General features: G+C 40.4%; 1 protein-coding gene across 7 annotated transcripts in view; it reads right to left on the reverse strand.

Annotated features, from left to right (window-relative positions):
• The window catches only part of RAPGEF2 (Rap guanine nucleotide exchange factor 2), a 301,620-nt gene that overhangs the window by 96,796 nt on the left and 179,716 nt on the right, over positions 1-25,108 (reverse strand). The window lies entirely within an intron of this gene.

Here is a 25,108-nt window from a genome sequence, read left to right on the forward strand (position 1 = left end):
GGGTGCTCATGGAAAGCATGAGCAAATTGCTATGTACCACACATGTGTGGGGGTTTGCACTATTTTTTGTAAGCAGTAAGCTGAAGCAACAAATAAACAGTAGAACTCGTCTTCTATCAAACTCCTAATTGCACATTCAGAATCTATGTTGGTCAACAACAATCACTTTAAATAAGAATAAATGTTCCCGTAGTCCGCAAATTTCCAGAGGAACCAAATAATACAGATTTCTGGGATGCATGCAAATTTAATGAAAATTTGGAGATACAAACTTCCAAGCAGACAAAACTGGTGGTTTTGCAGGAAAGTGCCTGCACCTTAGACTCTCTCGTTCAGTTAGAATAAAGTGGGTGCATGGAAGAGGGGGAATAACTCTTTCCTCTTTCTCATGCTTTGTCTCCTCCTTTCTCTGTTTCCAGCTCCAGCATGGGAAATGAACCGGAAATGGAGAAAAGCCTAAGCAGAAGTACAGCACAAGAGGGAGGAGAACTCAGCTACACTAGTCTAAATCTGGCGGCACTGTATCCAAATTGCAGTTTGCAAAGTAGCCACAAGATACTGATGAAGAACATGGCTTTTCTACATTTCCACAGCTGAGCCTCAAGAAATTTTGCTGGTATTGACAGTGGGAGGTTGTGAAAAAAGGTACTACTGGTCAGCTAAGTACACCAATGAAAGCATTCTGTCACTGTCCTGGGTCCTCCCTATCTTTCCCACTACTAGATCCCATTTTCAGTCTCCACATTCAGAGCCCATATAAAGCTACTGTTCCATCGAAGCAATGTCCACCTATTGAATCAATCACCTAACACAAGTACTTATACAATCTTGCATAAGTCAAACCTAAACTACCCTGCTTAGACTTTCACTTATCTTATTATTTTGTTTACGTTTGACTGAAATTTAAGAGAATTCACTAACAGGCAAAAAATATTGTGGTTTAAGAATGTACCTATAGCCCACAGATATTTCTATCAAACTTTAAAAAGCAGGGAAATTGGGCAGCTACAGTGAATGCACCAGGGGAGCAGGAGACCTGACCTCCGCTCTGAGATATTGTACTGCCCTACAAATTGGTCAAAATGCAAACACTATTTGGGTTGGTCTTTCACAGTCCAATCCACTTGCTGTGTAGCTTGGATGTATTCTTAAACTGCAAGGTTTTTTGCCTATTAGTAAATTTCCCTGCTTTTTAATCTGGGAGGTAAGAAATGGGATCCTGTCCAAGTTTGCTGAGAATGGACTGATCATTTGCATGCTTATTGAGTTCAGTGGGATTTACTCCCCTGCAATCATGCTTAGGATAGGGGAAACTGACCACAGGGGATGGGGAGGGGAAGAGGAGGAGGGAGGGGAGGAAAGGCAGAGGGGATGAGGGGGATGGGAACAGGCAGCAGGGGGAGGGGAAGAGAAGAATAGGTTTGATCATTTGCATGTTTATTGAATTCAGTGCGATTTACTCCCCTGCAATCATGCTTAGGATAGGTAAAACTGACTGTGGTGGAGGGAGGGAGGGCTGGAGTGCACAGGTGAGGAGGAAGAAGGAAGAGAGGGGAGGAGGAACGGAGAGGAGAAGGGAAGGAGGGAAAGGCAGGTCAGATCATTTGTATGCTTATTGAGTTCAATGGGATTTACTCCTATGCAATCATGGTTAGGAAAGGTAAAATGTACCATGGAGGAGGAGGAGGGGGAAGGAACGGATTGGAGGGGACAAAGGAAGGGGAAGGGGAGGGCAGGTTTGATGATTTACTCCCGTGCAATCATGCTTAAGATCGGTAAAACTGACCATGGGGAGGAGGAAGGGGATTGGAAAGGGATGGGGAGGGAGGGGGGAAGGAAGGGGAGGGAAGAGGCAAGAGGGAGGGGATACGAGGGAGGAGAAGGGAGGGTGGGTTTGATCATTTGCATACTTTTTCAGTTCAATGGGATTTATTTTTGTGCAATCATGTTTAAAAATGAAAATGGATTGCCTTCAACTGGACTTATGGCAACCCTTTAAATAGGGTTTTCATGGTAAATGGTATTCAGAGGTGGTTTTACCATTGCCTTCCTCTGAGGCTGAGAGGCAGTGACTGGCCCAAGGTCACCCAGTGAGCTTAATGGCTGTGTGGGGATTCGAACCCTGGTCTCCCAGGTCCTAGTCCAACACTGACCCAGGGGAGGGGAGGAGAGTGGGTGGGTGGGCACTGGGCAGAAGGGAAGACCCTTTCCTTTCTAAAAGGAAAATACTGTGAACAGTATCATTGCTTTTCAACATTTCCCCCCCACCTTTTTATTCTACAGCAGGCACATGTAGCCTCCCACCCAAATTTAAACCAAAGCTTTCCCTGGCCACTTTGGAGAGTCATGGCTTCTCCCAAAGAATCCTGGGAAGTGTAGTTAGTGAAGGGTGCTGAGAGTTGCTAGGAGATGCCCTATTCCCCTCATAGACCTTCAATCAGAGTGGCTGACTGTTAAACCATTCTGGCCACTGGAGATCTCTCAGAGGAATCGGAATCTCCTCTCAGCACCCTTCACAAACTACACTTCCCAGGATTCTTTGGGGGAAGCCATGGATGTCTAAATTGAAATCAAAGTCTGGTGGGGGTGTGACCCCCTGATTAGGCCAGCCCAGCAGTTGTGAGTCTGGCTTTTAGAACACTGACAGTTAGTTCTTACTGAGCATGCCCGACACTATCATTCAGTTCAATGCAAAATTTATTAAATTAATTAAAAATCAGCCAGGCATTTTTTAAAGTTTTAAACTGCAGAAGATGAAGGTCAGCGTATGGGGCAAGGTCAGAAATAGGATTACAGGTACTCTGTGAACATGGCTGATTTTTAATGAATTTCAACAGATTATGAGAGCTCTGAGAGAAAGAAGTCCAAAAGGGCTCTGAGTTTTTTCCCTCTCTTTTTAGACTTTAAACTCTCTATTCTCTCTGACTGTTTTTTGTATCACCATGAAAATTGAGAGGGTTGTTAAGCAAGCGTTTCTGAGTTCAGGACTATAAGTTCTGTAAGATTTTGTTTTGAAATGAGCTTCTGGGAAGCATCAGAATGGCATGGGGAGTATTTTCAATTTAACATTATGGAATGTGAAAAATCCACACTGGATATAGTATACAGCCACTCTTGTGACTGCATAATAAGAGCTGTATTTACCCACTAATTTTGCACACAAAATAAATTCCATGAGTGCAATGGAACTTCCCCTCTTGTTCCCCAGCATCCCCCAAATCTGCTGGGGTTTACCCTAATCCTCCAGAGCAGATTTGGGAACAGTGCAGGGGGCATGTAGAAAGAGAGGGAGAGGAAGTTCCACTGCCCTAGTGGAAGTTGTTTCACACATGCAATGTTTTAGTTTTAAACAACCCTAAAATTTGCATGTTACGTATTAGGTTCATAAATCCACCCCCCATCAGTTCACACAAAAAGCTAAGCCAACCCACAGCTAACCACACAAACAAGCGGGTTCCTGGAGCGGAGATTACAACAGCTTTGGTCCTCCTTTTTCCAGCTGCACTGCTTTCAAATAACTCATAGTTTGGCTTACTGCACTTTCTGAACCTAGAGTCATGGTTTGTCTCATTCCAAGCAAATAATGAGCTGTAGCCAAGATTTATTCTTGGTTTACAGCTTGTGGTTTGTCTGGAGAGGCAAACCACAAGCCACGGTTCAGATGACACACTTGCTAAGCTCACAGCAGTGCAGCAGGACTAAAGGAGGAGCAAATTGGTTGCAATCTCCTCTCCAGGAGTCTGCATGCTCATTCACACTAAGCCATGGTTTGGCTTAGTGTTAAATGTGAGCTAGCCCTCATTCCTCCTCACACACAGGGTGTATAGGATTTCACAAGTCATATCTGAATATGTTTTAAAAGTATTGTTCACTTAAACATGTATAGAGTACCATCACTATGCACAGGGCTTTACAAAGTATAACAGGACAAGTCTCTCTTACAATGTATACAATCTAGAATCAACACAGGAAATGCAACAGAGAAAGGGGAGGAAAAATTAGGCAAGGTACAAAGGGGGAAAGAAAATGAGTTTAGGAGTGTTGAAGTACCTATTAAAAAGTACATAATGACCTAACATGTAATTTAATAATTACTTTCACAGTACTTAAAATCTATAAGAACACTGATGAAATAAGTAAAACTGCTTGGTCATTTTTCACATCATATGTTTAATTCCATGCAACAGAATCTTTTCTATGATAATTGTGTAAACATTAAATACAAATTAGACATTAACATTATCACTATTTTATAAAGCTCAGGCTTTGTTCTGATCTACCTAAAATGTAATGTTTTGACTAAGCAAATCTACTAATGAGAATAATGCAATGTCAGTCCTTCCCAAACTTTGGGTCTCCAGATGTTGATGAACTACAGTTCCCATGATTCCTGACAATTGGCCATGCTGGCTGGGGCTGATGGGAGTTGTAATCCAGCAACATCTGGCAACACAAAGGTTGGCAAAGACTGTAGTAGATTATTTTTTACAGATCTGTTTCAGTAAAATTGTATCCATCAGTTCACAAATCAAAGGGCTATAGTAATATTAGTATATTCCAAAAAAAGTAGAGACCTTCCATTACACTGAAGAACTCTGAAGGCAACATTCAGCAGTAACCTTCCAGTTTAAGAGCACTTAAGAGAGAAAAATACTCCTTCCCTTTTGGAATTCCAATTTCTAGAAACTAGAAACATTATAATTTTATTATTCTTTTTTCTTTTAAAAAGGTAAAATAAAGTGCATACTACACCTAATTGTTAAAGCTATATTCACAATTTAAATTTCTAATCCATTAATACAGCTTAAAAATACCTTCTATGTAGGAAAACATTTTTATTAAGCTTCTTTAAAAATGGTCATGCTGCGAAAACAAGAAATAGCAAACATCAACAAAGCATTATTGATTCAAGGGAGATTTTATTTTCGTTGTGATTTATCAGCTGCACTAGAAGATGTGTTCCAGTTAACCATTCTTAGGATATGAGTGTGTCTGTGCAGACACACTCATATATACAGACAAAAAGATAGTCTGCTATTGAACTATTTAAGTGACTACTTAAGGTTTAAAAGGTGACCCTTCCCCAAATGTCTATGCCTGTGTTGGAGGACCTCATTCCTTTTCAGATTAGCAATAGAATTTGGTTTTTAGTACCTGTCCCTTGGGACACTACAGTACGTCACTTTCAAGTTTTCCCCACTAACCTCCTCACCAGGGGTGGCCAGGGGTGGCTAAGCCATCCACTACTGGTTTGTGACCCTCGAACAGTTGGCCAAGGTTGAATGAGCTCTTGAGCTATTCCTGCCCTACACACATCCTTCATTTTTTCTGACATTCAGGACTGCTTTCTTGTTTCTCTGTCTCATTCCAAAAACAAAAGCAGAATATTATACAATGCTGTTAAACACAGATCTATGCAGGGGCATTTTGTATTCATGAAAAGTAACATACTGGTGAAGAATTTTCATCAAGGGTCATGGGGGAGGGGGGGAATATCAGAACATGAAAGTAATTCTTAAATGCAGCCTGAAGAATAAACAGACAAAATGTGAATTCGTATGCATCACTATAAATTCAAAGTACAGGTTCTGACTTATAATAATAGTATGGGAAAATGCATGTGTACTGCAAAGGGTAGAATTGCCAATAACAGTTCAAAAGTGACAGCAATTGAATATTTAGGAAAATACATTATGACCAATCATTTAGGAGTGATTTCACAATGTTAAAGCTCGTCAGTATTTCAATTGAAAGAATAATTGGGCATCTCACTTATAAAAGGAAAATATGAAAGGGGCATTGAAATGCTCTGTTACTCATTTCTGAGTGACCTTACAGAGAACTATAAATATGGCTGACACAGCTTAACCAAGTCCAGAGGCAAAGACAAAGGCATTTCAAGGTCCCATTGGAAATTATTAAACTATATCTTCTACAATGTTTCAATTCTACAATGCTAACATGAAGACATTATTAAATTGTACAGTTCTGGAACCTGGACTACACCTCAGGGTTTTCAGTCACTACTCTAAGCCTCCTCCAAGCAATATGGGTATAACACTGGGCTACTCTGCAGAGCAGATGTAGCCCACACTTTCTCAGCCACGTCACCCCCCCATATGGTATAATAGTGAACTATTTGTGTTGGCCAAACCATTTTTAAGCAGTCTTTGCTAGTACCTTTTTGTTTGGATTTCAAATGTTGCTGTCCAGTCACAACTACACTAAAATTCTTAATATGTTGATTTCCTCCCCCCATAGAAGCAATAAAATAAAATAAATCAGAATGCCCCTCCTGCAGATAACTGCCGTGTTCTCCCATTGTTTATTATATCTATGACTAGCACTTCTCCCCCCCACCAAATGTCAGTCGTTCACTCATTGGCTAAGAATGCTGGAACATGGTAGCAGGTTAATTTATCACAAAATGATTGGACAAAATAGGGCCTCCATATTTTGGCTCATATCTCTACTTCTGTAGAACTTGCTTTTTAAAAAAGGAAGAAAGAAAGCTGGAAATCCAAACCAACTAATGGTCTAAATGGGCCCTGGGTGGCATGGCTAGAATCTGGGGAACACCTGGCTAACCACATAATATGGCAACTCCATCAAATTCCCAATTAGCAGTGAAGTTCACTGGGTGACCTTGGGCCAATCATTCCCTCTCAGCCTAACCTACCCTCACAAGGTTGTTGTGAGTATAAAATGGCAACGGGAAAAACCATGTATGCCACCTTAAGATCCTTGAAAGCTTGGATATAAATTGAATAAATAAAAATAAATGAACATACTTTCAGCTCTCCGTCCACAATAAAAACATTATTTTCTGTCCTTTTTGCTGCCACAAACTGCCATTTCCCAACCAACCCTATCTGCCTGTGACTCCCACTCAACAATCAATCCAACCTCTCCCTCCCTTCTCTCCCAAAAGGTTAGTACTGGACATGTGCAGGTGCACCCTATTCCTTAAGAATGACCATTAAAATGCCTTTTTAATAAAAAATACCAATATTTTAAACAACTCATAGGTAATGGCACTTACTAGACATGCCTCCTGACCTAACACAACAAACTATTTCCCAAAATATGTACAGAGAGATCTTTTCCCAAAAACCACCCCAGCAAAGTCTATGGACGAAAAAGGGACACATCCCAACTTCTAAAACTCATACATTTAACTCATTCAAAATAGGCAATTTCTTATCCTTTCTATCCCAAATTCGGCATGGACCATCGCGGACCATCTCCTATACTGCAAAGTTTCAAATCAATCCACTGAACCATTTTCTAACTATATTGCATAGCCACACACTTTTCTGATGGTGGAATGCAATTTAGCTGAATCATCCTTAACACAAGGATGAGACTGTGGCCCTGTAATTCCTGCCAAATGAGCATAACACTTCATGCATCTGTTGTTGTTGATAAAAAAAATTAAACAAATTACATCCTCACACATCACAACCAGAAAAGAAAAGGAAAAAGATAGGAGGAAAAGAAGAAATAAAATAAAAATACACCCCAGATAACAAAACAAAAGCTTTTCACAATACATTACAGTAGGCAACATTAAGGACAAGGTTAGTATAACATTACCATAACTCAAATAGTAACAATAAATTTCTCTTTTAATTTCTTATTCTTCTATGTGTGAGGGGGCTTTATCCAATAACTGTTTAATCAGGAAACAATATTATCACATCCAAAGATATACAAGAGCTGGGAGGGGGGAACAGCTGTGTTCTTTTATTAGGAAAATCAATGAAGTTATGCATCTGTTGAAGTAAACCTTAGTCCATAAAAGTATATGCCACAATAACCATCCATGCTAGTTTTTAAGATGCTATAAGCCTCTTTGTTGTTTTTGCTGCTATACACTAACACAGGCTCAAAACTGCCTATGATATGGATGTGGATGCTTTATAAAAAAATTAAAAGCATGTGAATAACATGTACACATCTGTCATAGCTGAATGAACAAGAATAAATATAACCGGTATATACGAAACAACTCCTGAAATGCAATATCAAAACACATGACCAAACACATTTCAACAAAGTCTTCTTCAGTGGTCAATCAACATACAAACAACTATACAATTCAGCATAAGTGTATGTAACAATACACAATACAAAGGTACAAGCCCAAGGACATCAACTACATTGTAGACTACAGCAAAGAGAACTATTTTGGATCTACACACTTAATACAAAGGTACCAATAGGTCTTAATGAATATGTGAACTGGATGGTGATGAATTAGAAGTTGTTTGTGTACGAATGTATAACTAGTTTGTATATTTGTAAGATTATATTATATCTATAGGTTGGCCATTGTATTTTAATCATTAGCTTTGTTACATTAAGCAACACTCCCTGCGATTGATGTTTGGGATATTCCTTTAAAAGATTTTTTCTTATCTGCAAAGGCACCTGCAAAGTTTGTTAAAAAGAAACAGCTGTGTGCTTTTACTTTAGGAATGCTGGGATAAAGCAGAGTTACAGCATGTTTCAGCACTGGTGTAGATTTAAGAAATAAATAATTTTGTTGAGATGGTAAGTATGGCATGCTGGTCATACCGTACCATTTTTATTTTAATTAAATTGAGTATAGAATGTATTAGATTTCCACTGTATATATATATATTTGCTTTTTATTACATAAGGTTTGAATTGGAGGGACAGTCTTGCAATGCTCACAAAGTTGGAGAGTATCTTCTACAGTAGGGCCCCACTCATATGGCAGGTTAGGTTCCAGACCCCTGCTGGAAAGCAAAAACAGCCAAAAAGCGGATCAGCTGTAGCGCAGGGCTCTTGAACCTAACCCGCTGATCGTGCCAGAGGAGGAGAAGATCAGATCTTCCCCTCCTCCGGTGTGATCAGGTGGAGTGCGGGAGTCTGACTGCCCCTGAGGAGGAGAAGATCAGCTTTAGCATGCTACAGCTGATTTTCTCCTCCTCCAGTGCAATCAGCTCAAGCGGGGGAGTCTGATCGCACCAGAAGAGAAGATCAACTGCAGCACACTACAGCTGATCTTCCCCTCCTCCGGTGCGATCAGCTCAAGCGGGGGAGTCTGATCGCACCAGAAGAGAAGATCAACTGCAGCACACTACAGCTGATCTTCCCCTCCTCCGGCGCGATCAGCTGGAGTGCGGGGAGCTCCAGCCCCCCCTCCAGCTGATCGCCCCGCTGGCACCGTATTAGCAGGGCACCAAGAAGCGGAGCCCTAATGTATATATATTTTGGTGTGGTATTCAGGAAATCTCCATATCTTATTTCTGTAGTTTTAAATGGTGAGTTTGTATAAGGTGTATATAGATTTTTTATTGAGATTAATATTACATTTCCAGTATTTAAATAATATATTTTTTATCTTTGCAGGAGTTGTACTGTGAATTGTATTGTTACATACGCTCATACTGAATTGTATAGTTGCTGTAATTGATTGACCATTGAAGACGACTTTGTCAAAATGCATTTGGGCATATGTTTTGATATTGTATATACTGGTTATATTTTGTTGTTTTGTATATACTGGTTATATTTACTCTTGCTCATTCAGCTATGACAGATGTGTGTTATTCACATGTTTTTAATTTTTTTTAAGGTGTCCGCATCCGTATCATAGGCAGTTTTGAGTCTGATTTTTTTGGTTCCCAATTCCTTGTTTTTCCACATTCCAGTTTGTTGGGACATACTTTTTGGTTTGTTTTGGTTTACAGACTAACACAGTACATCTCTGGAAGTTGTGCACACAGAAATGCCAACACAAGTCTTGCATGTATAAAACACTCTTGCTACCAAATTGTTCATCTTTCTGATCACTTGATGTTCTCCCTTAAATCCCTACACTGGCTTCCTGTCTGCTCCTGCATCCAGCACAAGTTCTTTGTCCATACCTCTCATATCCTGCCATAGCCTAACCTCATACATCCCACTTTTCTTATATCCTGATACATTCCTCCTTGTGAAATACGCTCAAACCCCGTGATCATCCAAAGGTTTCCTGATCTCTCAATGCCCTCCTTTTTCCTTCCTGCCCTGTACACTTGGAACGTTCCCCCAGAACACTTGCACGATACTACCTCTCTCACTTCATTCAAATCCTTCCACAAAGGAAATTTTGGCACAACCTTCTAAGATCCCATGCCCTATTACAGGGGCACTCCAGATGTTCTTGGACTACAGCTCCCATCATCCCTGACCACTGATCACACTGCCTAAGGCAGCCTTTCCCAACCAGTGTGCCTCCAGATGTTGTTGGACCACAACTCCCATCAGCCTCAGCTAGCATTGCCAATGGTCAGGAAAGATGGGAATTGTGGTCCAACAACATCTGGAGGCACACTGGTTGGGAAAGGCTGGGCTAAGGTTAATTGGAGTTTGGATTCAACTACATCTGGAAGATGCCATGTTGGTTACCCCTGCCCTAACTACAACTCAGCCTGCAGTGAAGCCTAAGCACATGAAGCTAAAATAACCACATAATGCTTCCCTATTAATTTCTGGAATACCTGAGTGCTGGCAGCCGAACATCATCAAGGCTAAGCACAGGGTTTGGCTATAAAAAGATGGCAGTTATTCCTCTTACATAGTACTATTGCAAGGTAATCCATTTCCATTCCTAACCAAGTGAGATATTGGTGGTAATATTAGTTGTATGGTTCAGCAATTTACAGGGCAACAGTTAATATACCTAACTATAGAATAATGAACTGATTTCTGTTGATTTCATTTATAGACATGGTGCACAGAGACAGGCCCAACATAGTATTAAATCTAACACAGACATTTTACACTAGAATCTAACTCATTAATGCTTCATTTGTATATAGTTTTAGTGCAGACTAGTTACTATTCTTTCACATGTATATCATTCCACATTTGCTCTAAGAACAACTGTAGAGAAATATGTTTACCACAAAAGGATGTGTGGACACATTCATAGAAATGTTTAATTAAAATAATAAACATTACTTCATTGTTTTGTTTATATTATTTTATTATTATTGTATATCTTGCCCTTCCTCCCAGAAGGAGTCCAGGGTGGCAAACAAAAACACTAAAGGCACTCTAAACATCTTTAAAACAAAAGACTTTAAAGCAAAACATCTTAAAATAAAAACACTTTAAAAACAGTCATGTGATGTATGTTAGGCTGACAGTGTATAACTGGCCTTTGAACCTATGTTATCCCAGTCATCAGCGCTCTTAAGGATGTCTGGGCATGTGGATTTTATATGGTTTATTTATTTATTTAAAGTATTTCTATCCCACCTTCTACCCTATAATAGGGCATTCAGGGCGGCTACAATAAAATTGCACACATATATAATAAAATGCACAATAAAAACACACTTCAGTAGTCTCCAAAAAGATAACAGAGATGGTTGCCTGTCTAAGGGGAGGGAATTCCATAGTGTTGCTTTCTATATTGCACAGAATGGACCTCCTGATAAGATGGTAAGATGACCTTTCAGATATCCTGGTTCCAAGTTGCATAGGGCTTTATACACCAAAACCACAACCTTGAACTTGGCCCAGTATACTGCAGAGATAAAGGTAATTTCTAACATGACCACTTCACAGTTCAAGAAAAAGCTCAGTTACAAGCCGGACAATTAATGTTTATATATAATGTTGCAAGACTGAAAATATATCTGGAAATACACATCTTAGACAGTGATTTAGTCTCAACATGGATGTATAAATTAGATCTCAAAATGATTTCCAATATGAACTATTACAACAAATGTGTTGTGAGCAATTGATGAGGCCCTGCATAAAATAAGACAGCAGGGACCTAGACCCTTTCCTGTAGTTGTTCCAACGTTATATAACAATCTTCTTATCGTGGCTAATGAATAATTAAGCAGTACCTCACAGCCATGAAGCACCCTGGGTGACCTTGGGCCAGTCACTGCCTCTCAGCCTCAGAGGAAGGCAATGGTAAGCCACCTCTGAACGTCACTTACCACGAAAACCCTATTTGTAGGGTCACCATAAGTCGGGATTGACTTGGAGGCAATCCATGTCCATGTGTGTGATCTTACAGCTTTTTTGAAGCAAAATAGATATGGATTTGATCAGTACTGGTATGGGAGATCACAGGAAGCCACACTTAAGTTGCTCTAAGCTTCCAAAAGAAGACTGGAACATGTGTAAATAATATGATTGTCATCTATGGCTGCCATTGATGGCTTTCACATAAAATTGCTAATTTTTGTTCTTGTCCTCACTGGCTAAAAAGATTCTTGTCACTGTACCCATTATCATGGCACTCTCCACACTTGCTTCATGAGACAGGTTTGTTATGCTAGGCAAAATCAATTAACCATTTCAACATATGAGATCCCAAGAAAACATTCTCCTATCACTACCTCTGGGGTATAAGAGGAAAACTTAAAGGGAGCTCTTATATTCAAATACACATCTTTTGGCAACAATCTAATTGAGTTAAGCACCCCCCAACTCTGTGTTAGGTTACTGCATCTGAGTTTGTGTATGGCACGCATTTTTGCTATACTTATTTAAGTGAGTTGTAGAGGTTTTTTCAAAGGCAGCAATGATTTATTATTCCCTGGCTTCCTAGTAATCATCTCCCTGGAATGCCAAAATCAAGCAGTTGTCTCTATATGTTATTGTAAAAATTGCATAATTGATCAGATATTATAAAGTCATATTTTACGGGGGGGGGGGTTATAAACAACCCAATGGGTAACACAACAATAAATGTTGTGAACCAACATCTTAAAAAGTCATTAATAGAGGGTGGGTTATTTTTGAGATCCTCTAATGACTTTGCACAGAGAAAGAGTCTAGGGCAGCAATCCAATACACACTTACCTGAGAGTAAGTCCCATTGAACCCAGTGAAGCTTACTTCTGAGGAGACATGTCTTGGATTGCAGCCTAGGTAAGCAAGTGCCATGGCATTCTAAAAAGCAATCATGGATGAGGACTACATTCTGAGAATGAGGTAGAAGCAGTGTAATCAGATCTGCTGAGAAAGGGGCTTCCTGGCTTAACAGCTATTGGGAAGTAAAGCAGCATTAATGAGCTCCAAATGGTATCTTGCCCAGTTATTCTCTGCCATCTAAGCTGGCATTAACAATTAAAGAATGAGAAACTACAAGGGAAAGCTAAGACTGCAATAAAGAACTTGTTTGTATTATCTTATTTTGAAATAAAATTATTTATCAAGATCACAACTACTCTACTGCCTTTTTCTTAAAATGAAGAATGCTCTGTACTTTAAATTCAAAGCATATCTGTATTTCATGCCATCAAAATGTTTTTAAATTTAGATTGAAACAACTTAACAGTGATGAGAAATAGGAAACAAAGTACACTAGTAACATATGACTAGCAGCCTCCAATAATATTGAATTTAAAAATGTGAAACATACTATATTAAAATGATTTTGTACAAGTCCAGGGGTGGAGGGTGCTCTACGTAAATGAACGTTGGTGTACTTTGCTGAGTTATGCACTACTGAAATAAATGAGGAGGCAATACCTTTTTCTTGCCCTTCCAACGATGGCATGGATTCTACAGGAGACAGCAGGAAAAGCAGGAAAAGTTTAGGGAAGGCAAAGTCCCTGTGTTTTAATCTCTGTTCTATGACTGCTGCCACTGACTGAAAAACTAATTGCTAAAAAACATTTCTCGTGCCAAGTGATGCAGTTGTTACTATGTGGTGAGGGCAATCTGGTCACAGACAACTGTGCAGTGTCATCTATTAACAAAAATCTATGTAAAACTTCTTCATGAATAGCAATCCATATCTTTGTGTGCCTTGAGGATGGAAGCATATTTCAGAAGTACTTTACGCATGGAAAATGCTTAATAATTCTATATCCTGCCACAGATGCAGAGAATGCTGTAGTGTATCCTAGAATATATTATTGTAAATGGCACACACATCAAATTCCCATGCCCTCTGTCAGAAGAATGGAGAACTTTTGCATATCAGACACTAAAGCAGGTCATCTTGCAAGTATATTTGAATTTGAATTGATTTTTGATAGACCTAAAATGGCTGCAGCCATAGTACTTCCTGCTGTGAATGGCTGGCAAGGTATTTTTCAGCCTTTTGAAAGCGGCATAGTTCTCAGGCCTTTGTCTTATTAGTCACATTACTGTCAGAATTGGTGACCAAGAAATAGGGAAGCTTAAATTATGGAAGAAAGGGTAGAAGGGTCCCTTAATAAATATCTACAATCCCCAATTTTAGCCAAATTATGCTCTTCCTAGTGGTGTTGTTATGTGCCTTCAAGTAGATTACGACTTATGGCGACCCTATGAATCAGTGACCTCCAAGAGCATCTGTCGTGAACCACCCTTTTCAGATCTTGTACGTTCAGGTCTGTGGCTTCCTTGATGGAATCAATACATCTCTTGTTTGGCCTTCCTCTTTTTCTACTTCCTTCTGTTTTCCCCAGCATTATTGTCTTTTCTAGTGAATCATGTCTTCTCGTGATGTGTCCAAAAGGAGTAGTGAAACAGAATGGCACAAAAAGACAAGGGTGGCAAATCCTCTCTAGCATCTTTTAATTCTAGCATGGCAGGCAGGGCATCCAAGCACTCTAAAGCAGCAGCAAAACATGAAAAGTCAGAGTCAGCAGGAAAGTAAGTCACTTAATCCCACCAAGTTGAAAGCTACAATACTCCCACTGGCCATCAATTTTTCATTTGGAATCCAATCAATGCTAGCGTTTACTGGCCAATTCGTGGCCAATACACCAACGTTAATTGAGTCCTCTAATTGGGTTTGAATTTTGCTCATTAGCAACTCATTGAGACAGGAAGTAAAGCATAACCATAATAATAAAGACCACAGACTTAAGATTGTAACTGAAACAAGTCAATCAGTTTATTGGTGTATTGTTTATTGCTTCATTCAAAGTATATTACCTGTATATGGAAAATAATAATATTCTGAACTTTGAAGCAAAAGATAGGAACATAAACACAGTAGGGTACTTTGAATGTAAAACAAGAACCCTAGGTAAGAATTGCAAAAGAACATTACAATAGCATTGACAAAGCAATTGACCAGAGTTTTTCTTTCTCTTTCTATCTATTTATCTATTGATTTATCTATTGATTGATTTATATGCAGTATATTTGTATGCTGCTTTCCATCACCAGGTGACCTCAAAGTGGCTTCCATAGGAAGAATATAATATCATAAAATCAGTTCAGAGCATAGTAATAATAAAAAACTTCAACAGTTAACGACCACCTACTCCTGATATCAGTTCAGGTAAGACAAGTATTATGTCCAGTTTTATACACGCTTAAGTACTTAAAAGTAGCTACATCTAAGAAAATACTATCACACGAGTTTACCAAATTGCAATTATGCCTCTTCCATTAAAAAATACATGTGTGTAGAAACAACTCACATTAATCATTTCTGATGCAAGCTTTTATAATCAGTATTAACTTTACTAGGGCAAAATATACTGCCCTAATACACCGCATTTTAACACACAGTTCAATGAAGTGTTCTAACAGCAGACCTTACATAAACAAAAACATGGTTCTGGTCTCAAAATAGGAGCAGTTGATGCAATTTTATCATTAAAACAAAAATCCCTAACGGGATGCTTATGTCACAATCCCAGCATCACATAGGACACTACTTTTTTCTGGACAGAAGCTCTGCGCTCTTACAACAGTAGAAATTTAATAGGGGCAACTCTGAATGCAAAAATATGTACATCCTTGTTCTTTGTTGTTATTATTAATATTTTGCTTTTAATGCAACAAAATAGAAATAAACTGTTTTTTTTAAACCTGTGAACATTTTCTCTGTCAAACGGCTGTTAGATGAGCAGTCAGTCAGGAAAAAAAGGTGCCAAAGATTTAATAAGATTTGTTACATGATTTGGCCTCCTTGTAACTTCCTCCATCTCATCTAGTTGTGAAGCAGAACTGCCAGCATATTAGCATTTTGAAATAAAGTTCATAATTACCCATCCAAGGCTATGGTCCAGGATCCTGTGGCCTTCAGCTCAGTGGAAGCATATGAAGCAGAGTTGGCCAGAAAGCAAGCTGAGGGTGGAGGCAGGGGGGATGATTCTTTCAGCATCTTTCATATTGATCAGAAACTGCACCAGGATGGAACTTTCCATGTTTTACATCAATTTCATTACATATGTAGGTGAACCTATATAAGATGTAGACTACATGTATCCATAATCTATCTGGGGGGAAAGTATAACTGGGACCTCTGCTTTATTGGTACTTGTTGAAATGCCCTCCACATTCCTTTGCAACATTCCACAAAACTTTATAAATCCATGTCCGTGGTGGTGCTATTGTTCTTCACGACCTAGTTCAAAAGGCAAGCATCACCCTGGTTATTATTATTATTCACTTATTATTTTATTTATTAAAGTTATATCCTGCCCTTCATCCCAGAAGCAGCCCAGGGCAGCAAACAAGTGAAAAAACACTAAAAAACATATTTAAAAACAATTCCAGCAAAGATGCAGACTGGGATATGGTCTCTATTTAAAAGGCTTGTTGAAAGAGTAAGGTCTTCTGTAGGTACCAAAAAGACAACAGAGATGTTGCCTATCTAATATTTAAGGGGAGGGAATTCCAAAGGGTAGGTGCCACAACACTCAGGATCTGCTTCCTACATTGTGCGGAACAGGCCTCCAAATGAGATGATATCTGCAGGAGACCTTCACCTGCAGAGCGTAGTGATCTACGTGCTATATAAGGGGTAAGACAATCTTTCAGGTATCCTGGTCCCAAGCTGTATACATCAAAACTAGCACCATGAACTTAGCCCTACAGTTAATGGGCAACTAGTGCAATGCTTTCAAGCAGTGGAGTAAAACGACCCTGGAGATAGGATCAGAACCACTGTAAAACAGACTGGAAAGTGTAAAGATAATCTGTTGTATCTAAGAGTGTTTGCAATTGTTGAGCCACAACCGTCTCTCTCACCTTCCCTATATTTATGCTGAAGGTATGATGTTGTCTTTAATCTTATCATCTGAGATACCATTGTCTCACATGGCTATTACTAAGAGTAAGCAAAAGTCCCAAACACTTTGCACCTTCAATCAAGTTCAATCAAGTTTCTTAAGGGGTGTCTTCAATATCCCCAATCATGTGGCAGTCCTGATATCAGAGGTAAGGTTTAGACTGTATAAAGCAGAGGGATGGGAGGAGATTAGACTCAACTGGATGGCCAGACAGCTATCTCTTTCATCCTCCACAAGCCAAGTTTGACATGTGGGTGGGGCCTCACACATGTCAATCACCTCTCATCATAATGATGTCAAGTGACTCTTTTGACCACACTGGCACCATCCATCAGCTGATTGTCAGGTCTAATAAACCCTTTGCATAATGCTCTGCAAGATCTGACATTCCATTCAGATGATTGTCAGGTCTTGTGAAGCTCTGTGCACAGCGCTTTGCACATTTTCTATTTCTGTATATTCATGACCAACTTGTCCCTTTTTATAATGCATAAAGGATTACTTGTTGGACTGCATTACCTTCTGGAGTTCTGATAAGACCTCTCAACAGACCTTTAAAGTGGCAGCACTCCACTTATGGAATTCCCTCCACTGAAGGCTTGCCAGTGTGCCTACTTTTGCTATCTTTTCAGCACCAGGTGAAGACATTTTTGTTTTCTCACACTTTTAATTGTTAAACAGTGGAGATTTTAAAAATCTACTCTTTTACACTTTTAAATGTTTATGCTTTAATATTTATATTATCCAGTTATCTATTTAGCTTCCTATTTATACTGAAGATATTTTAAAAATAACTAAATAAGACTATCTTGTTGAGTGGTCAGTTGGATGGCTCAGTGAGGCTGGCCTTTGATGGTGCAGTGCAAGAGAGACAAACATATCCAACATTAGCCCAATATCGCTGCTATAGCCAATCAGGAGGAACAAGACACCTGTAATTTCTGACATGTTGCAGCTTATTCATGATGGGGAAGGATCTTTCACTCCCTTCACCCAAAACTCCTCACCATCCCAATCTGAATGGGTGCAGGCTGCTACACTCAGGACTGAAATGCTCCTCACTTTTTTGGTTAGAAAGCACTCTCTCCTACCTCCCTACCCAACACCTCACAGCAGTGTTAGAGTTCGCAATTAGTTCTATCCTATGAAAAGGGAGGAAGAGTATGGATTCTGATAATGTTTATCTCAGCGTTTCCCAAGTTGGGGTTAATTGCTACTCTAACTTAACTGTAAATTCTAACCAACTATGTTAGTTACAAGCACTTAGCCTCTCCACATCAGTTCACTTGAGCAGGTAGTCATTTGATTAAATGAATGTAAATGACTGTACTAAAATGGCATGCTATTATACTGAAAGCACTTCAGACCATAGGTGCCCATGAACTTCTTGGTGCGGTTGTGAACTTAATGAGAAAGGTAAGGGATAGTTCCTATGAAACTCCACTTAATAGTGGCTGGATCTGAAAGAAGCAGTCAACCTGTGGAAACCTAACCAGAAGAGATCTGAGAACCATGCAGAATAATCCCACAACTGAATCAATGCCACATAAATGTATTTATTTAGCAGTTTTAGGTACAGTCAAGAACATTATCTGACTAGCTGGGTCAATGGGGCTTTTGACTTTCTTTTTCTAACACCTGCCTATTTGAAAACACATGAGTTCAAACCCAAAGTGTGATGAGACCTAAAGACTAGCCACTTATTGTCGAGCCCCAGATCTTTCAGGGGAATCAAGGAAGGGGGCTGGAGGAGCTTCAGCCCCCTCAGCTAGAGCAGCAAGGGGCAGAGCCAGAGGAATTTGAGACTTTTGAGGACACTGGGGGAGGGAGTGTGCTTGACACTGTGCCAGTTCCCACAGACAGTCCTCCTGCTGAAGAAGACGCGCCAACAGAACCATTGGGGGAATCTCTGGCGCACGTGCCAATTCCAACCCCCCTGGATCCCCCTCTTGACACTTCAAATGCTTCCCCGCCTCCTGACCTCCAGCCTGCACCTACCCAGTCAGTATTGTCAGATGAGCTGTTGGAGGCATGCCCTCTTTCACCCCGCACCAGACGTCGTGAGAAGCACGCGGGTCAGAAGGAGGTTCTTCGAAAGAGTGAGAGATTACGGGTGAAGACCTTTCCAATTTAAGGTTGCGCCCCCCTGACTGGGGTGCTGAGTCAACTTCCTTCATATGCTGCAGAGTATGCTTAGGAGCTTAGTTAGGGATTGCAGTGAGTTAGTTTAGTCTAGTTAATGAGGCATGCTGCCTTTGATGTTTCAATTACCCTAATAAAACAAGAATTACTTTCATTCTCGTCTCTGTCTCGTGCCTCACACTCTGGGCAGGACTCCCATAAAAAAGATGTCAAGAGCAGAGATTTCAGTGAACTTCTCCAAGCTTTGGTTCTGAAAGAGTTCTTCAAGCCCCTGAAATCTGCTCTGATTCAGATTAAATTCTGAGTTGGGGAAAAAAATTGATGGTTTGTATTCCCCACACCTACCAGCCCATCTCACCACTAAAACATCCTCCCTGTCAGCCCCTCACCCCCAAGACACCCCCTTCCTTTGCTTACTGATCCAGTGGTAGCAGCAGCACACAGGGAAAAAAGAATGTCTGCCCCTTTCTCCACTCCCTCATTCCTCCTGGAGCATTCCTCTTCAGAATGCCAAGTTGGTAGAGAAGCGGGAAGAGACAGACCTTCCTTCTCCCACAGCCGCACCAATAAATAAAGGGACAGGAGAGTGTATTTGGGGAATGGGAGGCTAGCAAGGACAAGTAGAAGGAACATGCAACAGGAAGGGGGTGCAGTCATTTTCCAATCCTCAGACTGGCATAGAAGATAATCCAAGCTCTTTCAAAAATTGGAGAAAGGAAGAACTTGAAGAATTTCTGAGTTAGTCTGAGTTGACCTAGTAAAAAGCTCACCCATCTCTAGGCAAAAGTCCTGATCGGTGTTCATTTGCAAGCCCTAGGCATTACTAGGTTTCTGAATTGTGACCATCCAGGGCTGCTGGCAACTCTAACTACAGCAGTATATTTGACTGAAGTCATCAGTTGCCAGGAGAACAAGCATGCAGGTATGCAATCACATTGCTAATAACTGACGAGTCTGGCAAAACTTGCTAACCCACAACCAATATAATCGTCTCTGAAATTAGTTAACACAACAGTCAACACACAAGCACAAACAGATTGCCCATACTACTCAAAGAGCCTCCACAGGGCCAGCGGAAGACATTTTGCTACTTGAGGCAAACAACAAGATGTCACTCCCCCATTTCCGTGTACAGAAGCCTACTGGACTGACAGCTGAATCTTACTTCAACACTGGCAGCAGCACAGTGCACCTGAAGGCAACTAAGAGGAAGCAGGGCAGACTGTGTTGCACACACAGTTTTGTCCTCCAATATGCACTGCTTTTCTCTGCCCCCCAGAATCTGCCACGAGGCATCCACCTCACTCTGAGGTGGCCAACTAAGGTGGCAGATGCTGGGATGGCCCTAATGCTTAGCCCTGAACCTCTAGTATTTGTTAGTCCTAAATAAATATATAAATGTTTTTCTTCAAGTAAGCATGCATGTTCATAATTTTGTGCACAAAAATACCCCCCTAACACTTCATATCATTGCGGATTACATCAACTCACTAATGTAAGGGCAAATTTACTAATGTAAAGTAAATTTATTGAAGCAAACTGACATACACAAACCACAGAACCTTACTGGCTGGCATTATGTAAAGCTAAAAAAAGGTGAAGCCTCAGAATAAAAGCAAAGTAAAATATTTTTTTTTACAGTGTGCTATGTCCAATGCATTTCAGTTGATTACCTCTTGAACATCGTGAACACAACACATGCTAAGTGTAACAACAACTGCCTGGTTGCAAATACTCCCTTTTTAGAGAAGGTCAAGAGAGTTGTGGTACAGCAATGGCAAGTACTCCTGGATGAAACAGATTATCCTGACCCATTCCAATCTGGGTTCAGGTCTGGTTATGGGATAGAATTAGCCTTAAGTCACCCTGATGGATGATCTTTAATGGGAGACAGAGTATGACCCTGTTATTCTTACTTGATTTCTCAGTGGCTTTTGATACCACTGACCATAATATCCTTGTGAGCCAATTTGGTGGGATGGGTATCAGCAGCATTGTTTTACAATGATTCCGATTCTATCTCCAGGGTCATTTTCAGAGAATAGCACTAGGCGATTGTCTTTCGGCCCCCTAGCAGTTCTTGTCCCCAGTGCTGTTTAACATTTATATGAAGCCCTTGGAACTGTAATCAGGAGATTTGGGAAAGGTGTCAGCAGTATGTTGATAATACCCTGCTCTATTTCTTTGTAACATTTTAATCAGGAGAGGCCGTGTAAGCCTTGGACTGGTGCCTGGACTCAGTGGTGGGCTGGATGAGGGCCAATAAACTGCGTTTAAATACTAGTAGGATGGAGGCGCTGTGGGTTGGTGGTTCCCAAGTTTGGATAACTGGTCAATTGCCTGCTTTGGGTGGAGTCGTACTCCCTCTGAAAGAGCAGGTCCGTAGTCTGAGATTGCTCCTGGATCCATCTTTGTTACTACAGGCCCAGGTGACCTCAGTGGCTTGGAGTACTTTTTACCAGCTTTGGCTGGTAAGACAGCTGCGGCCATTTCTGGACCGGGATAGGCTGACCACTGTTGTCCACGCACAGGAAACTTCCAGGCTGAATTACTGTCATGTGTTCTATGTGGGGCTGCCCTTGAGGTTGGTCCAGAAGCTGCAAAATGCAGTGATGTGACTGCTGTCTTGGACAGGGCATCGCCAACATGTTGCCCTACTGCTGTAAGAATTGCATGGGCTGCCAGTTAGCTACTTGGCCAAGTTCAAGGTTCTAGTTTTAGTGTACAAAGCCCTATGCAGCTTGGGACACTAAAACTAGAACCTTAAATACTAGACAGACACTATCTGGTATCTTTTTGGTGCCTACTGAAGACCTTCCTCTTTCAACAAGTCTTTTTGGTAGAAACCTTATTGCAGTCTGCATCTGTGCTGGAATTGCTTTTTAAGATATTTTCAAAGTTGTTTTTTAAAGATGTTTTTAACATGTTTTGCTTAATAAGTTTTAAAGTCTTTTGTTTTTAAGACATTTCAAAGTGCTTTTAGTGTTTTTGTTTGCTGCCCTGGGCTCCTTCTGGACATAACTAGGAGGAGGAGGAGAAGGAGAAGAGTGATGTGGAATAACTAAGATCTGTTAGCCCTGAAGAAGGTGACATGCCGAAATGGCAGGGAATACTATACTATAAAATACAATTATTTTTGTTTGAACATCATTTCAGATTTTCATATCCCCTGCTTTGGTGGGAGGGGAAGTTCTTGCTCTTTTATGTTGGCCCCACTCTTTTTTCTGTTGCTATTATGAAATAAATTAAGTGACATGTTTATTGCAAAGTTACTTTTATACTCAGTTTAACTTGCCCAGTTTGTTTTAAATCGGGGGGGGGGACCTTAGGCCTAAGGGGGCAAGCTCTCTCCAGGCCACACTGTCTCACCAAACACACCTCTCACAGCCCTGCTTCACATCCTCCTTGACTGTTTTTGCCTGACTGGAATGTTTTCTTGAACTCTGGGAGGTAGAGTGGAATATAAATTTAATGCATAAATTAATAAATAAAAATAATGCCTCTTGCTTCCCTGGATGGATGATATGGAAGGCTGTGTGTGTAGAAACTAGCCTACTGTACTAGCCTACTGTACAAATTTATGTTTCTTCTTCTGCCCAGTTTTGCCTCTGCCCTTGTCCACCAATGGTATGTGGTCCCTGGAAGTTTGCCCAAAAGGGAATGCAGACCTCAGGATGAGCCACCCCCCCATTTCTAAATGGATCTAAACAATTTGCTACACAAATCATTGACATGGTATTTTTAGATGGCAAAAGTAATGCCATTAATATTTGTGTGCCTGGAAGCAGCTTAATATCCACACTGCAACTTCTAAACGACTATAGGACAAAACTGTTATTTGAATTTGTGTCATATCTGGCTAGTGGATAAAGAAAGCGGAAATGTGTTACAGTCAGTGCTGGCAGACTATTTAAACATCTGTGAGGGGCACTATTTTATTAGTTTTCCTTAAATAACTCCCTACCTCACCCCTCAGCACAACGATCTGTTTAACAATATAACTAACGAAAAGAGGTTTATTGCTCACTAACTAGGGAAAAGTTCACTAATAATTGCAAACCCATTTGCAAGATTCCAGGATCTGAACCATCTATAAGTCATCAGAGATGAGGTTAAGGAGATGCAGGTAACTGCGGAATTTACCGGTATGTTAATTTGGCAAACTAGAGAATATATATAATACTTGACCAGGTCAGACGTAATACTAAGCCAAACTGTGGCTAAGAATGAATGAGCAAGTGTACTGGTGCCACAGTGGCCTCTATACTTCCCAGGAGCTTAGCCACAGTTTGGCTTAGTGTTACATGTGAACCCAAGCCTGTGGTCTGTCTCGTTACAAACAAATCATGGAGCTGTAACATACTGACTCTCTATTTTAACTTTTAAACCTACAAGAACCAATGTATATGACAAGAAAAATATCAGTGCTCCTCAACTAGCGTTTACTAGTGTTAATTTATAATATTTCTATTCCAATTCTCCCCTTTTTCGGGAAGCCAATGGCTGCCACCAGTGGATAATGCCATGAAGCAAACAGTTTATGATACACATTTAGAACAATACAACTCACAAAAAAGAAGTCAAACAGCTGCTTGTACACTAGCAAATATCACATACATGTGTGTCTGAATAAAAATGTTTTCACACTTGCAAAAGACTACAGTTGGAATGTGGCAACTGCCTGTTCATGAAGGAGTTCCAAAGCAAGGGTGTCATACACTTCAAATTTTACTTTCCAGGTAGATGGAATTCAGAGCAGGGCTTTCTCTCTGATTTACCCTAGTCACATTACTTAAGACTGTATAGTTTCATTGGTGGAGTCCAAGTGATGCCCATGGAAGGGTTTTAGATCCAGCAGACCTCTCCGCTTACTGAAATTTACAATTCCCTCTACAGATGTCCATGCCACTTTCCACCCTGTCCTGGAAGGTCCACCAACTCCCTGGAGCCAATGTTTAGGGGACAATGGGAGGTAAAGGGGGTAGGGGAGATTGTCAAAAAAACACCCCCCTTCTTCTTCTATTAATAGAGGCATTGACCGGACCAGAAGCCTATCTCTGAGTGCAAGGGCATTAACCGGATTTCACACTACACTAATAGGCTGTGCACTGAAAGTCGTACCACAATTTGAACTTCTATAAGTCACCTCACTGGCTGCTGTGGGATCCAAGATAGTGGAGTACAAGATCTTTGCTTTAACAGGTTTTCTATGTTTGTGTGTATGATATTCCTGGCTACCTAAAAGCCTGGAAAATGTGTGTCTGCCTTGCCAGGAATGTACACTCAACCATCTGTCAGAGACTTTTCCCATGTCTCTCTCAACACATTTATTCTCAGTATTTTGCTTCCACACCTGCTAAACACAATTATTTCCTTAATGTAAAAATGGTTGCTGGGCTTGCAAATAGGACTGAAGTAGGACTGGAGTAATGGTTGCCATTGTTACATCTGATATATCCCCAAATCAAACGAAGGTAGCGCTCTCTCTCTGCAGTTAGTAGGGAAAGGTGCATGGGGCAGCTCCATCCCCAGATGAAAGACTGAAGGTTCTGTCCCCTCAGGCTTCAGCTTGTACCTTCTACAGCAGCAAGGTGATTCAGAAGGAGAAAGAGGACATACAGACTTATAGCCATGTCTTATAAGAGATTTTTAGCATCAATCAAGGTGGCAGTAGTTGTGGTGGTGGTGGTTTCTCAGAAAATCACGGACAACCCAGAGCACAGAATGTGGATTACCTACATAAGATTTCTGATTATTCTAAGTATTTGTTTTGCATTTCTAAAGTCACTGTATTTTACTTTTGAAATATTAAGCCACCTGATTAATGACTTAATTACATTCTTATAATCTTCTAGCATCTATTCACACATCACTTTCATGCACATTTTATAGTATTTTAGTGCATTCTTGTGTCAAAAACTTCTTACTCCATATAAATCCTAGTGTGACTGCAAGAG

Source organism: Rhineura floridana, chromosome 9 (genome assembly GCF_030035675.1).
Source record: "Rhineura floridana isolate rRhiFlo1 chromosome 9, rRhiFlo1.hap2, whole genome shotgun sequence".
Lineage (NCBI taxonomy): Eukaryota > Metazoa > Chordata > Lepidosauria > Squamata > Rhineuridae > Rhineura > Rhineura floridana.